We start from the raw sequence: 16664 nt of genomic DNA on the forward strand, positions 1-16664 counted from the left end.
TTAAGCCCGATACACACAACCGAGCATAAGGCACAGCCCACAATATAAATCTATTGGGAAATCCTAAACAAAAGCTTATATTTACACAGAGTGAGGATGTGTTTTGCTACTTTATCTTTTTTTTAGTGAATCGTGGAACAACAAGAAAAAATGTGCACAAAGTGACTGTTTGTTTTTCCGTTCTTTCTTTTTTCGCCCATTTATTGGAGACATATCCTCTCGTCATACAGCTGTGGGAAAGCAAACCACCTGCTGACAGCACACTCTATCATGAAAATGAGTGGGGAATAGTGGAGGGTAATTCAAGGAGAATGAATGTTTTCTATGCTTGTTATTTACTGCTTCCAGCTAGTATCATACATAAATCCCCCTTTATGTCAGTAATACGGGAATTAAACTTTTTAAGGATTGAGTATTAATGTACATACAATATAATGATTATGAAGAACTTTCTGTTTACTTATTAATCAGAAAAGCTATTACCTCAAAATTCCAAAGCAAATTACATTATTAAATGTAAGTACGTTTTAAAACATTTTAACAACTTAAACTTATCAGTGTGCTTGGTAATTTTGAGGTAACCTGGAGGTAAAGTCACTCGGTCAGATTTTACTGTGGACTGATATGCAAATCTCTGTGTGTCGATCATTTTGTGTCCGTTTGTGTCTGTCTGCTCCATGTGGTTGGGTCGAGTGTGCTCTGGATTGTCGGACGGTCGCTATAGATGATGCCATGGAGACGAGAGCACGGAGCAGAATCGGCCGACAGCTCGATGGACACATATTGACTTCTCTCACAGCCCACAAAGGCTACCTTCAAGTGTGCGCGCGAGAGAAGAGAGAACAAGAACAAGCAGAGGAGGAAAAGAGCCCAAGGTGTTTGAGTAAGGGTCTCTCAGCTTGGAGTGAAAGTCGACTTCAGAGGGTTTCAGATCAAAGTGGCGTCCATCACAACAGCTCATCGACCTGCTCGATCACACACACACACACACACACACACACACACACAGGATAACTGACATGTCATTACAATGCACACGTGATATTCACCTCTTTGTTATGTCCCAAACCTGTGTGAGCCTGCACAAACAACAAACGTGTGCGGTGCGGTTTGCGCAAGCAAGCACAACTGTAAATGGAAGTAATTTGTCTTGCACCCTCACACACACACACACGCACACACACACACACACACACACGCACACATGCACACACACACACACAAAGGTTGTGAATAGAGGCCAATCCGTGTCATGGGAAGGGAGTCAGGGAACATCCAAGTGTTTCAACATTTCTGCCACAATCAGCAAGAGTTACATGCTTCTGCTGAGGTGAATGGACAACAGCAGGGCGGTTACATAAGCAGACTTGGCAGCACATCTTCTCCCCCTATTGTTTAATTCTGTCTTGCATCAACAAGTTCACAGGCTGCATCTTCTCGCGCCAAAACACTTTTCTCAGAAGGAATTGTTCATATAAAAAGTGTTGCTCTCTAGAACAGAAAGTGAAAGAATAAGTTGACACCCACTCACATTTTAGGGCGCTCCGGGGTCGGATGGTAACAGCTTCTAATGAATATGTGTGTGGTTCGTGTTTTCCAGTATTTTCGGACACAAGTTGCATATGCTACCTGTTACGTTTCACTCACACCTGTCCCGTCCGACAAATTCATCCGAGCTGCTGAGAGTGGTGGTGTCCTGCTCTGCAGCCCATCTGTCCGTCTGTCTGTTTTGGGGGGTCTCACTCCAGGGGTCCATCTCCTGCTCTCTGCATGAGACATTTCTTACTGTACTCTCAGAGAACATGGTAAGTGCTGTGTCCTGACTGCAGGTGTAAATCACATGTCAGGTTTTTCTCTGAAGCTCTGGAGGCACAGCAGGTGTCCTCAAGGTCGTTTTTAGGACTTTGAAAACATTGAGAAAGTGTACGACTGCCAACTCTGATCTCAGTTTTTGTTGCTCTGACGGTCTCTGTTTTTTTTTCTTCTCTCTCTTTTAGTGTCACTTGTTTCAATCTCAGTTTGCTTTATTGGCAGGAAATCTAAATAGAGTTTTGTTGCCAAGCTGAACAGAGGAAGATATTATTGAATAAAGGCAGAAGAGAGAGAAAAGCAAATGGGATTCTAATGCAAACTGGCAGTGATATGTTTTGTGTATCCTGCTGTTGTCACAAGCTCCGATCTCTGCACCAAATCTTATATCTAATCTTTTGAGACCAATAAGCTGATTTAACATCTGATTTTCAGATCTACGCACATTAAACAGTCTCATCATAATAACACTTTAACAAAGCTGCTTTTGAACGCTTTCCCATCGAAATATTTAACAACCTCCCTAGCGGTAAATGAATCCGCATGCTGTCGACGATGACCTGGTAAAAACACAAATCTGTCACACGTCGATAGATTGTTAAACATTCCTTAACTACTATTCACCTTTAAAGAGAGACCACGTGACCCGGGGGTGGGGGGGTGCAGGAGTATGGATGGCTGAGCGTATTATGCTGGAGTGACCAGTTTCCATAGATCAGACTTTGGTTTGGAAACGTACAGGCAACTGGCCCCAGTGGGGGATCTGCCGCTGCTCCATTGAGGCTCTGGTGAGGCAGAGGGCCTGCTGGCTGAGCCTTTGTCTGGTTTCCTCTACATCCTCTGGAGAGTCACGAGCCCTGTGCCTTCACACCGACATATGGACCACCTCAATGGCCTGTCAATGAAGTCTTTAGCTATAGACGTTGAATCAAGGGGGGAAACAATGCGTCGGACAATGGCTTTATAATCACGTGTTGGTTTCGAGATCCTTTAAATGTAGCAGCAGCAAAAAAGTCTTCCGATGGAACTTCCGGGTCAAAACACATGGCTCAGTTTCCCTACTTTTCTGAGCAGAGCCTCCATATTTGTTTCGTTATCCCCCGCCCCCCCCCAACAGGAACTGTCTCCCGATTTCCCTTCACTACCCTAATTAATGCTTCTCTGTTCTTATTTCAAATAAGATATAATCAGCATCAAGTTTGATCTGCTTCATCGCCCTTTAAAAGGTTTTGTAAACCACACGAAAGCCCTCTTGCGTCACAAAGCTGTCATCACACATACTTCTATAATTTTTTTTTAATTTTTCTTCTTGCTCTGCACAAAAACACATTCTCACTGCAGGCATAAAGCTACGGCTCTAGTCCCAGTTTTGCAGTTTGGTGCTTCTTGAATTAGGCGGAATAAAATAAAATGTGTCTCTCACAAAAAAAAAGGAATCTAGTCACTTTACATTAAACCATAAAGTCAGTTTTAAAGTCAGCCTTTACGGTTTCAGCTGTGAGTTTGTGCCAGAACGAACCACATGAACCACAGCTGGTGTCGAGCCTTAGCTGCTGGTTGATCCGTGGAGTTTGACACCTGGTGGAGTCCGGCCACGGGAACAAAAACCCTTCAGCTGCTTGTGTGATGTTGCCCAGGAGGAGCCGGGAGATGCATTAAGGTTCATGGTAACACTGCTGACTCCGCTTTTTGAAGTCAAGACCGATGATATACTGTTGTCATGCAGTTACGGGTTTTGCAAATTGAAGGAATGCCATTGCGGTATATCATCTTGATTCTTTGTCTCTGGAGTAGGTTTTTCAATGGGTCAGAGAGCTCTGTGATTCACTCTCACAACATTTATACGTACTTAAGTTCACATTCGGGGCATCGTTTGGGTGAAAATGTCCTCGATTTGGTCACATCAGCTAAACATGTTGGTTTGGTTGTGTTCCTTTATTGTAGTCTCTCAATTCTGTCTAAGCTGGAAGCAGCGAACCATGAACCTGTATACATATACATGTTTCTCCACGTGTGTGGATTTCTGTTTTGCAACCGTGCATAAACACACACTAAATACCAGGACAGATACGCATATGCAAACACAATTTTTCTCACAAGCAAAAACTGCTGCAGTTTATTTTGTCACTGAAACTGAAAACCACAACACAAACAATATGCCTCCCGCTTTAGTCTCAACCACATGTTTAATCCCTGACAAAGGCAGTGACACACAATCCCTTTCTCCATGTACACGCCCTTTCCTTTTTTCTCTCTTCTTATTTCTCTGAATCTTTGGCTCCATCATAAGTCAAGGCATCCTCACACACTCGATGTTTTTGGCCCATTCTTAAACCTGATCCATTTGTGTGATAAAAAAGCGTTATGACACATGGAGCCTGTTAATATTTCATTAGTCATTTGTTCCTGTGTGTCAAACTGCCCAAGTGTTGTCCAACAGATTGATCCTGTCTGTCAACAAGCTGGTATGGGGCCATGTCATGTTTTTTTCTGGGATGCTGAAACAGCTGAGTGAGCGCCAGAAACAGCTGAAAGCCACTTGGACATAAATCACCACAAAGTGTTTCTGAGTTTTGGTTAAATCAAACTAATTAACGCGCCTCGTTGCTTGACAGAAACACCATTTAATATACCTTTCCCTCAACATAAGTTTTTTTTTTTTTTCATCTTTCATTGCGAGTTCTTGCTTGTAATCACAGCAACAGAAAGAAGCAGTCTGCAGCTGGGCTGTTTGTTTGAGTTCCTGCACCTGATAATGATGTACTGTAATATCATTACCACAGTTCTGCACTTTAAAGTGAATCCACAAGACAATGGTTTTCCTTTAACCTCTGCTCTTCCCTGTTTTTCTTGTTCATCATGCAAAAAAGCATCTTGGATCTGTTTTCTGGCAGATGGGAGCGGCGGTAAATATTCAGTAAAACTGTCCCAGACCATAAAAATGTATCAGTATTCTAGATTTTAATATGACAGTATGAGGCCGTCTACAGCTGTCCTCGTCCTCAGGCTCCCAGAGAGATGTGTTTACATTTTGGAATACATGTCAGAAACTCATCACAGCCTAATGAGGAGGCTGAGGAAAAATGATATTCGCTGGAAAAAAGCAAAACACAATTCAGATTTTCTGCCAAACTTGAAGATTGCCCACCGTGATAAAACAGAAAGCGTGAGATGGAGGAATCATTACGAATTTGCTAAGCGCGCGCAGCATATCGTGTTTCCTAGACTGATTAATTATCACGGAATCACTGTTTGAATGTAAAGAAATCACTTTCCCCCGATTTTGGCCATGTCTTTCTCGTCCATCCCCCCCCCCCCCCTTTTGAGGGACGACCCCCGAGGTCTTTCTATTCTCAGTCCTCCGCTGAGCCGTAACACCACAGCTGCTGTCTCTTTACTGCTTCTCCATGCCCAGGTCATTACGTAAAACACTTGAAAAGCATTTAAATAGAGAGTTAAAGCTACAGCTGTCAATCACAGTGACAGAGCAGCTAAACATGACTGTCGCTTTTATGTGCTCTTTTTGAAACCGAGCAGGCCGTAACGGCAGGTATGCGGCTGGAATCAGGTCTGTCGCTGCAATCAAAGGCCTATTAATCAGAGGGAAGGAACGGCACCAGCAGAGAAGTGAAGACAGAGTATCTTGTCCTGTTTCGCCGGACAAATACGAGATATTGTTACATGCCATTCATCCTGCGTGGCGCCTTTGAAGTGACTCCCCAGCTGGGAAACAGAGGGCGATTTTTCACGAAGGCACAAACGAACACAAGGGGGATTATGTGTACAGATTGACTCGCATGTGCTCGGGCGCGTGGTCACACATGCGCTCAATCACACCGAGACAGGAAAAAATAAGCATGGATGTATAGGATGATATAAAGATGGAGTTCATGTGGAACAAATACTCTGGAAACTCGGAGTTGTGAAACTGCAAATGTGCGACGTGTGTTGACATGGCGGTTGGCTGGCCTGGAGATATTTGCCTCTGCTCCTCTATTGTTAATGGGCCGTGTGATCCCCGAGGCCTCCTGTCGGCTCGCTATCAGCAACATTCGTACGTCACCAGTGTTCTCGGTTCACGGTTGACAAATGAGTCGAGGACGCGAAGGGGAAGACTGGCAGAGAGGGGAGAAAACAGGAAGCGGAGTCGCTGACAGGTGAGGAGAGAGGACAGGAGAGGACGGGAGGCACAGACGATGTAGAGGAAAGACAAAGTAACGAGAGGTGAGGGAGAGAAACGAGCAGCCAGCTAAAGGTCTGTTTCCAGAGCTGGCTTTGATTAGCGACTGTAACCAACCTCTGTTCCTCATTAGGGCACTACAGCGTGGAGGTGTAGCAGAGAGGGAGGAGGGGCTGAGGGTTTCTGGGAGGTTAGATGATGCAGAGTGAATCAGAGACCTGCCTCCGCTCTAAATTCACGCGCTGCACATTCCCCCTTCAAAATAACAGTGCCATAATTCAACAACAGCCTCTGATCTGATTGGTGTTTCCACAGTGGGATTTACGCCGCATTACTGGATGTAAAATATGTGTGTTGGAATACAGTGATCATCACCTGAGAGCAAAAGGCCTCACCTGCTATAAAATGTGTTGGTGTCTTCATCAGCAGGGAAAAAGTGTGAAGAAGTCTTTATTTTCTGTGCTCAGACCGCCATTGTGAGCTTTTCTGCGCGGCAGCATTTCAGTCGTACAACAGTTACATGTCCACACTGTTTGACATTATAGCTGCACAACATACAGATGGCAATGTTATTTCTGTCAAAACACCAGCAACACTTACATATATAACATATTATTGTTGCAACAAAGAAAGTTTATATTATGAATGTAGACTTTCTAATAAATTGGTTTTATGTTGTTTCTTGTTTTTCTTCTTATTCTTTCTACATATAGCACTTTATAAATGTTCTACTTTTTACAAACTTTACCTCTTTTATAGTTTATGGACTCTCCTTACCTCTGTGTCGGTCTGAGACAATGATTGGCCTAAAGCCACATGACCACTGGCTGATATGTGTGTTGATCTCTGTGATTGGTCGTCATCTATATGGATATGTTATTACTTTTTGATACCTTCTATACCTTACCTATTTACAAGTTATTTGTAATATGCTGTCTCAACATTTATTTGATTGATTATGAAAGGATGAATTGAAATACCTTCAGTGATCCCATCAGTGTTCTGCGACGTCACTGGTTGAAATGTATTTTGTTTAGTGCTTGTGGGTGGTTGCACTTTTTTTTATTTCACATAAGATTTATTTTTTTTTCTTCTGGTGTGCATCATCTCAACATGCTCTCACTCCCACTTGCCAAGTACAGCAGTTTGGCCAGTGGCCAACACTGGACTATAGAGCTATATAGATGATAAATAACAGTGTTAACCATAATCGAATGATCTAAAACGCTAATTATCATTAACAAAGTATATTGCAAGTCATGCAGAGCTGCCGATCTGAAATTTGTTGGAGAGAACATTTTTCTGTCAAATGACAAATATTTTTGTTATCAGCAAACATGACACAGGCATTAAAAAAATGAGCATGCAGGAGTAATATTTAGTCAAATACTCTTTAGAGGTGCACTCTGCAACTTTTAAACAGGCCTGTAAACAAAGCAGAGACAGAGCTGGTAATATGTGCAATAGCGACTGGCAGGAGCAAACGCTTATCCAGAGCTTTTTCCTCATCTACAGCTGGCTGGATTAAGAATCATTGAATTTTTGCCTCTTGTGTATTCTTCACAGAGGTGTAATGTAGTTTTTGAGAGCAACTTCAAACTCAGAATTTTGATATTTACAATATTAATGAGGTAATAATACAAACTTTATATATTTAGTTTACTCGGTCATGAAAATGAGGAGAGTTTGTTCAGGCATGAAAGTCAATGAAGATTTTTCACTTCTGATTAAAAGTTGAAAGTAACAGAAAACAAACTGAAAGTCAATTCTGGACACTTTTTGTTTCTGTTTGTTGGGGTTTTTTTGTGACTCCTGATTTACAGAAAATCAGGTGTCACACAATGATCGGAAAGGGTTCAACAGGAATACTTTTATACGCATATTGCAGTTGTGGCATGAAAAAGTGAAATATCTGATAGCTCCCTGTTTGTGTATTTCATATCCACAATGTGAAGGCAAGGTCAGAGCTGTGCAGGCCTTATTTTCAAAGTATCATTGGAAGTGAGACTTCTGACATGTGGAATGTGGTGAAGTTGTTTAATTAACTACCAGCTATAATTCATGGTGTCGATTTCAACAAGCATTACTGGTTTAAACTTTAATTTGATAGTTTACATATGAGATGACAAGATGAGATAATCTGTTACGTTTAAAGACAACACTCTTCTCTTTTTGCTCTGTCTGAAAGCGTTTCACATCTTGTTGAGTCTTTTTATTGGAAAACAGAGGGTCGTTTTATAATCTGGGTCATCCGAAAAACATGAAGTCCAATTATGGGTGGTCTTTGAAGGACTCACACTGACCACTACAAGTGCTCTTTTCAACTTTCTCCACGTGTGGCCGGACCACTTGAGTACGCCTGACCAACATTTTTATGCTTTAAAGGTCATAAACTGCTAACATACACACACACACACACACACACACACACACACACACACACACACACATTCTCAGCACGCCTGCTCTGGCTGACACATCAAGGAGTCGGTGCTCTGTTCATATAAGCAGGTGTTACCAAACACGGTGATAAAGTGCAGCCATTAAACCTTCATTGGGAGTTAATTTGTTTCTGTTGGAGCTGCAGGATGGAGCGCACACTTTGATGATACCTCTTGAGTGGAAACACCACTTTCTGGCGGTGAAACGAGATCTGTTCATCCCCCCGAACTTCAGAGGGGGAAAAATGACAAATGAGAAATTTCTGCTTGTGACATCCAAACCCACAACCGGCCAATTTCAGCATCTTTGGTGTTCTGTTCCATCTTTGCCAAACTAAAGTGATGGGCTATTTAGAGAGAGACATGACCAGTGTAGCGAGGTATACAGAGGTTCGCAGCTCTCGCAGCCGGTTTATCTCCTCTTCCCTCATCATCCATCTTCTCTAAAATGTTCTCCTGCGACAATGACTTCACACTCCTGTCACGTCTTTTTAACCGCACAGAATTAAGGAATGGCTGCGCCCATTGAAATAAGATTCACAATGATCCTCAAGGTACATCGCCTTTGTGTGTGCTCATGTCCGTGTTGTTGTTTTTCTGTCCTGACGAGAAGCACATGTATGAAAATGAAATGGTTTTATTCTTATATAATTCCAGGTTATGAGAGGATTTGGCATTAGAAATAGAACTTCTTTTAGACCATGTCAGTGTTAATCTAGATGCTTTTTGGTCTTCTATCTCAAGTATTCAAGCCTCGGGGTCTCTGCGGAGAATTATATCTCCTGGCATGTTTTTCTGCTCCTGTTGTTCAACAAATGTAAAATGATTTGGTTAAGAGTCTCAGTGCAGCGTTACTAAAGTGATCGTTCGCCTTGAGGTAGTCAATTTCATTCTTGTGCAGACAGGAAAGAGAGCGAACAGAGCTTTATAGAGGCCAAGTATCTGTTTTTATGTCCAATCCATTTATCTGTGGGTTCTTCCCATTTGTTAGTGATGATGCTGCATACCAGCATTTTCCTACCACAAATAAATTAAAAGGAGAGGAAAAAAAACAAGTGGACCTTTCAGTGTTTTCCACTTTAAGGGCGTATGGATGGCAAATGTTTGAAAACTATCTGCGAGGGCTAGTGAGGGAATGTAGATGTGGCATATAGCCCCACAGATGGGGATAGAGGTTAAAGCTGGCCTTGGGGAGAAAATGTAATGTTAGAAATAAAATAATTCTAAAGAAAAGATTGTTGTTGTATTGGAAGTTAGACAACAATAGGTGATACAGAGGGCTATACATGTCGTACATTATTTCTCAAAATGCAAAATAATAGTATTAGTAGTAGTATTATTCCACTTACCTGTGGTGCTGTTTATCATACTAGATTGTTTTTGTTTGAGTTGCTGAGTTTTTGAGATACCAGCCGAGAGGTGTCTGCCTTCTCTCCCACGTAATGGAACAAGATGGCACAAACTCAACAGTCCTGTCTCTTTCGAGAGATCGTGACCCTGGTTACTCAAGATAATCCACAGACCTTGTTGTGAGCAGTTACACACAGGAACTATTTTCTTTCTCTGCAATCACGCAGAAGGAAGCGTGTATCTGCTCATTAACAAGAGGGTGGCTAATTAAACTAAATAGGCTGACTAACATCACAGTCCAGCCCAGCAGGACGCCATTCGTGGATACAGCGTGCACTGTCGCGAGTTCAGACCTCTCATCCATGAGCAGACGTATGCCTCTCCCTGCGTGGGGAGTGAAAATAGTTCCTAAATGAAGCTGCGCAGGTCTGTGGATTATCTCGAGTAACTGGGTCGTGATTTCTGGAAGGCGACAGAGCCGTTTAGTTTTTGGCGCTTTGAGCACCACGAGCTGAGCGTCATCTAGTTCCATTATGCTCGACAGAGGGCAGACATCTCTCCTTGCAATGCCTCTAAAGCTCAGTCACCTACCAAAACAATATGATTAAATAGTACAACGCGTAAGAGGTAAAACATGTTTGTTTTATTAATTTGGGGGTTAACATTGCCTTTGGTGTAGACATATCTTTGTAGTGTGTGTGTGAGAAGACATGGAGGTTCCCAGTCGTCTTGCCTCTGGACCTTAGCGGGACTCCGTTAACCTCAGACAAAAGCCGCTTTGTGTCTGGGAGCTGTGTGCGCAGTGAAAAGGTTTCAGGAGGTGAATGTGAAATAAGGTTGTCTCTTTTCTTCCTTTGCGAGGATTCCTTTCACTTCCTCGCCTTACAAATGCACGGGATGCCATTAACGGGGGGAATCAAGACCATTCAAGAGGTGTATAATGGTCAAGAAGCTGTGATAATCCGCTGGTTCAGATGTTGGCTGGCCGTTGAAATCGGAGCTGGTTTTGACTGGACCTGTGTGTCTGTCTGGGGCTCTGTGTGGCAGCTATTCAACCAATGTGGCTTTCACTTGAATCCCATTAAGGAGGAGACGCAGAATACAAGTACAGAGACCAATCAGTGTAGCCAACCTCCCTCCGAAAGCTCCTTCACTTCGTTTTTTTTTTTTTTTTTTTAGCTATAACACTTAATATCAGTCAAACAGGCAACAGCCATTCCTACGTTTATTATGTGACGACGGTAGAGAACTGGAGAACACACATATTTCCTGGATTTACACGACCCACACACACACTCAGGTAAAAAAAAGAAATATGAGGCACAGAGCAGCATGAACGTCACTCTATAGGGTTTTTGTGTAAATCTCGGCTGGGTTGCAGTGAGGGTTTTCTACAAGAACCCTGCGGTGAACATACACACATTAAACCGTCCGCCTTCCAGACATGCCTAACAATCACAGCAGGCCTCCGTACGCCGAGGAGTAAGAGCAGCGTTTGGTTTTGCTTCACCAGACAAGCTGTGGTGTCACTCAGTGGAAAGCCTGGATTTGAGCTGCTGGTTCAGAATTTACAACCCAGATAAAACCCTCAGCGTTAATCTCCCTCTTTGATGAAGCTCTTCCTCTCCATACTTTACAGTTCCTCGCAGCTCCTCTTTATACCCCCTTCCCTTCCTCTGCTTGTTCCGAATCCCTGTTATCAGGTGAGGTTGGTTGGCAGGTCCGTGTTGCGCTTTGATTTTGATAAGAAATGTCTCGTTCCCAGGGCAGCGCCAAGGTGAGCTGTGTACTGGCTGCCTGCTGTCAATCTGCCCGACCAGACTCAGGACCCACAGGGGTCCTCTGGGAAGCGTCTGAGCCTTAAGGCGCTATCTCGAACCTTATAAAACCCTGATAGCACGAGGGAAAGGGCAGAGGAAGAGCAGCCGCATTTCGGACACATTTTAACACTTACAGCAGCTATAAAAGGTTTAAAAGGAGATAAGAGGAATTTAATTTGTGGAGCAGGGCTGACTTTGTGACCTTCTGTGTGACTGTACGAGGATACAGAGAAACCACAGCTGCATTGCTCAACAGTTTGTTGGCTACACTGTGTGCTGGAGCTTTTTAGAGCAGAGCAAGAGATGGGGCGAATGAAGGATCTCTGCTGTACTTCATTTGAATTACTAATGTTTTAGATGTATATTCGGGAAATATTCTCATTCTAGTTCTTGCAACTCATTAAATAAGAATATTGATTCCACCTTCATATCTGTACATTTGAAGACAGACTGTAATATGTAACCAGGGAATCAAGGCAACAGATCTGATAATACTTCAGAGGGTGGGAGAAAAGGCCAGTGTGGCTAAACAAAAGGTTTTTTGTTTTTTTTTAAAGTACCTAGTCCATGCATACTTGCTAGCCTTCAGACCTTAAAAATAGGGAACATTTTGAAACCAAAGTGGGGTTTTGGGGGTCTTACCCCTGAAACATTTGAGAATCAAAGACAGTGTTTCCTGCATTCTGGTCAAATGGAACAAATCATGAAGTAAAATGAAGTCGTGCTTTTATGTCAAATGATGTTGATTTTAATTTTAATTCTCATGAAACAATGCAGAATAATCTGCGCTCTGGTGTTTTGCCCCTGCCCTTTACAGTCTGTGCACTATGTTTGTCAGCTTCTCAATGAGGATTGACGCGGTGTGACCCCCCCCGCAATTGACAACAGAATCAATGTTAAACTTTACATAAGAGATGGGAATTCTTCTCTCCAGGGCATCTGACATTTGTTTACATGGTCTTTCTCCTCTCTATTTCTCTGTTTTGTGACAAATGGGGTGAAATACAGAAGCATTGTGACCCAGGGAGGAAAACCAGGAAAGGGCAATGACATGGAGTGTTCCAGTAAAATGGGGAGGGTTAGCGAGTGTGCTTCCAAGCACATTCCCACCAGATTCATCTAACATAGACTGTCATCCGTAAGGGTGGGTATCAAACTAGTCTTTTGTGTTCATTGTTCTGCCTGAGAAGCAGAAACTACATACTGTGTGTTTAATATGGAACTACAGACAGCAGCTGGTTAGCTTAGCATAAAGAATGGAAACGGGGAAACTGTCCATTGGTTAACAAAATCCACCTATCAGCACCTGTAAGCATCACCAATTACTATGCTATATTACAGTTAGAATTTGTGTAAAAATCACAATTTTCAAGTGTGTCTTGAACTGGCACTGGACGACTGTTTCCAGTCTTCTTGCCATGCAAAGTTTGCTGCTGGCTGACGAGTATGGGAACGGTCTCAATCTTCTCATCTAGCTCGCTTTTTACAAGAGTCTTTTGCAGTTATTGGCCTTTCAACGAAGCATCAAAGTTACAATCCAGCCCTGTGGACGGTTGGTAAAGAAACGCAGTTATTGTTACACTCAAAATCTTGAAGACATATGAGGCTCATTATGATATCTGCTGTACATCGCTCTCATCTCACTCCAAAGTAAGCTAAAAACGTTACTCTGATCATATGTGAAGGCATGACGGCTACCTCTGGAAGAGATTACAGAGCTTCTACTGCTTCCATATCTGTGGTCGAGGCTCCACTTGGCCGTTTCTAACCTCCTGATATATTAGGTGTCCCCTCTACAGCTTTTATTTCTAAGGTTTGAACTCTATCCGCATTGGCCTGTCTGTCGGTGTTTCTGCCTCAGGGCTCATGTATGAAATGAAAGTTTATACTCCCTGTGGGTACATCTCTCATATTTGTGCAGCTGGTGAGAGGTACGTGGAAAGACTTAGACTAAGTATTTGGACAACTAAACAATGTTAATTTGAAACCTATTAACATTCTACCTCAGCCTCGAGTTGAGGACGATATTTTCAGTGTTTACCAGGCACGGGGAGACAGCATTTGTTTTCTGTTGAGGAGGCTCGCCTTACATTTTCATGCGTGAAATCCCAATCCCCATGCAGGACTTCACTGCATGGTTTTCAAGGAAGACAAAACAGTCATTGAACTTCAGTTTGTTCTCTAGTGCTCAAATATTTTTCCTGTACGTTAGTCTGCGGATTGTTAAGTGTCTGAGACAGTATTGTTTCTTGCGGTGTTATGTTATTGTGGCAAAGGTAATTATTTTTTCCTTTAACTGAATCTGTCTGGGGCTTAATGGACTGATCCTGATGGATTAGGCTGGTTTCCTGTCCCCCCCCCGAGACACATACACTGGTGAGCGCACTACTCGAGCAGTTACGACTTGTGAAGACAGTCCCGAGCCATTTTATCCGGCCATAAGCCAGCGTGTCCTTTAGGACAAACATCGTCAAATGCAGCTTACACACACGTGCAGAGGTTGGGGCTACACGGGATCACACTCCGGCCTCATGACCACAGCTTATGTGGTTAATGTGGTTATCCAGCGGGGATAAACCTCGTCCCCCGCATGATTTATGATGAGCATAGGAGAGTCCTCGTGTAACCATGTACTACCAGTGTTAGATGACAGAAAACCCTCATTTCACATTGATCCTGTGAATGTTGCATGTCTGGAAATGAATAGCTGCATGGGGTGGTCTGAAAAATTATAGAGACAGTTAAAAAAAAAATGTATTCTTAGTGGGCTGAAAAAAAGCTCCACTCAGTGACGCCGTAACATCTGTGGTGTTATGATGATCTTGAAATAAGTGTGATTTATTAATTCATTGTGATAAGTATCCACTGTTGCACTGTTTAGAAATAAAATGTCTTCCAAGTTAAGATTGAAAACAGTTGCTATATTGTTTTAATAACTGAAAGATGACTTGAATTTAGGTTTTAGGATAAAACAAAAGGAGAATTTATTGTTTTATTTTTATTTTGAATGCCTCTATCACCGTATAGGGAAGACCATCATGAAAGTATCACTTTTCAGATAAATGTTAAAAAGATAACTTTACAGACATAAACTTTTTGTTCCTTGTGATCAGCAATTCACTGTTCTATCAATACCAGCTGTGGAACATTATAAGACTTTGATTGCGAGCTGCATATCTTTACCTTTGACCATGGTCCTTTGGGTCAAAAGTAACACAATGGGGTAAGTGTCATTTACATTCAAGGACATGTCTCCAACACTTTTGGAAATAGTCACATCCACATCACTTTGTCAAAACATAATTTATATATATAAAAATAAAGTTAACTAACAAATGAGAACAATGCTTTGCTCTCAGTACCTGAAGCTGAACCCACCTGCTGCTGATTCTGGGGGGGATATATGAAATGTTAATAACCCAGGAACTAATATGTAAAGCAGCCTACACTGGGGCTAAGCAGCAGCCCACAACAGGTTTTGTTCATTGGATAATAAATGTGATCATCATACTTTATCCTGTAACATCCACATCAATAGAAGGATGTATCCATACCATAATTATTTTCTCTAGCCATACATGATCTTTCTGTTTCATTACCTTAAATGTCACATGTTGAAGGCTGTTTGAAAAAAGTGTCTTCTCATCTGAGCTGTTATGATGTTCCCACCGCTTTTCAACACAAAGTGAAGCCATTGCACAATGAACTTGAACTGTTTGTAATACTCTAGATTTTAGTGAAACTGTTTGACAGTGTCCTTGTTTATATGTAATCACATCGTGATATAAAACGTAATGTTTTAAATGTCATTGTCAATTTCTTTAACGACTGTCAAAGGAAATTTTACACTATAACTGTGTAAAAATGACACATCTCATCTGGTTTAATACATTCTACATGTGACTTTTTGATTGTCATTGTAGTGACTGATATATATATTTCTCTGTGTTGACAAGGAACCCTGCACCCTTACATCTCCCCTCACACAAGACTTTCTTCATCCTCTGATGAAACTAGCTCAGCAATGGTTTACATGTGTTAATCAATGCTGCGTGACCACCTCAGCAGCAGAGTGACAGACACACTCGTTCGGTGACTCCGGACAGATGAACCTGACTTGATCTATGCTGAAAAGCTCAAATGTAAAATTTCAGAATATGCTCAGCCACTAAATAATCCATCAAATTATCATGACTGTGACACATAAAACAATAAACACAACCTGTCATACAAAAGTCAAAGTTAAAATGAATGCACCCACAAATTCTGAATTGTGATATTCAGTTGTACTGCTGTTTTTTTCTGTCTTTCTGCGTAGCCTCTGTGTACTATATTCATTATATCTCTTTTGTGTGAGTAGCTCGCAGTATGTGTGTGTCTTTGTGTCAGTGAGAGATGTTCACAGCAGGTTTATCTGTCTGGTATTTGTTTAGACTGTGGTCGGGCTTGCTTCATGCGCTCCTCAGGGAAGCGTCTCGAACGCAGACTCAATTTGTGAAGCAAATCTGTTCTATTTCCCATATAAAAGAGAATTGTTTGCCCCTCCGCGTATTTGGTCTACGCCAGGTGTGGTCTATGGTTTACATCAACCATATTTCATAAAGAGAGCAGTTGCTCAATGCCTGAATAAACACAAGTAGTGTTTTTTAAATGAAATAGGTGTTTTTAATAAGCATCACACAGTTCACTATCTGATGACTTGTCTTTGACTGTCTCTGTCGTGTCTGTGATCAGCATTTAATCGGCCATGCCAGCCGCAGTAAGTACATGAACTGTGACGTGTATTCAAGAGAAGATAAACATCTTTTTTTGCCAAAAAAACAGTTGCAACTATTATGAACCAGTTTTTTTTTTTTTTTTTTTGTTTCGTCAGCATTGTTAACAAAGGCGACCACTGTTTATGATGGTGACGTAAAACAGTAGGCTCATTCAGTCATTTTCCATCAAGCTCGCACAGTCTGTTTGTCTTAAGATGCAGATAGCGCAAGTGTTTTGTTCTCTTAGAAAACAAAAAAAAGGGTAACAAAACAAAAAACGTAAGTGTCTAAAAACCTCCGTTTATTA

This window comes from Acanthopagrus latus, chromosome 15, assembly GCF_904848185.1.
Source record: "Acanthopagrus latus isolate v.2019 chromosome 15, fAcaLat1.1, whole genome shotgun sequence".
NCBI classification, from domain to species: Eukaryota; Metazoa; Chordata; class Actinopteri; order Spariformes; family Sparidae; genus Acanthopagrus; species Acanthopagrus latus.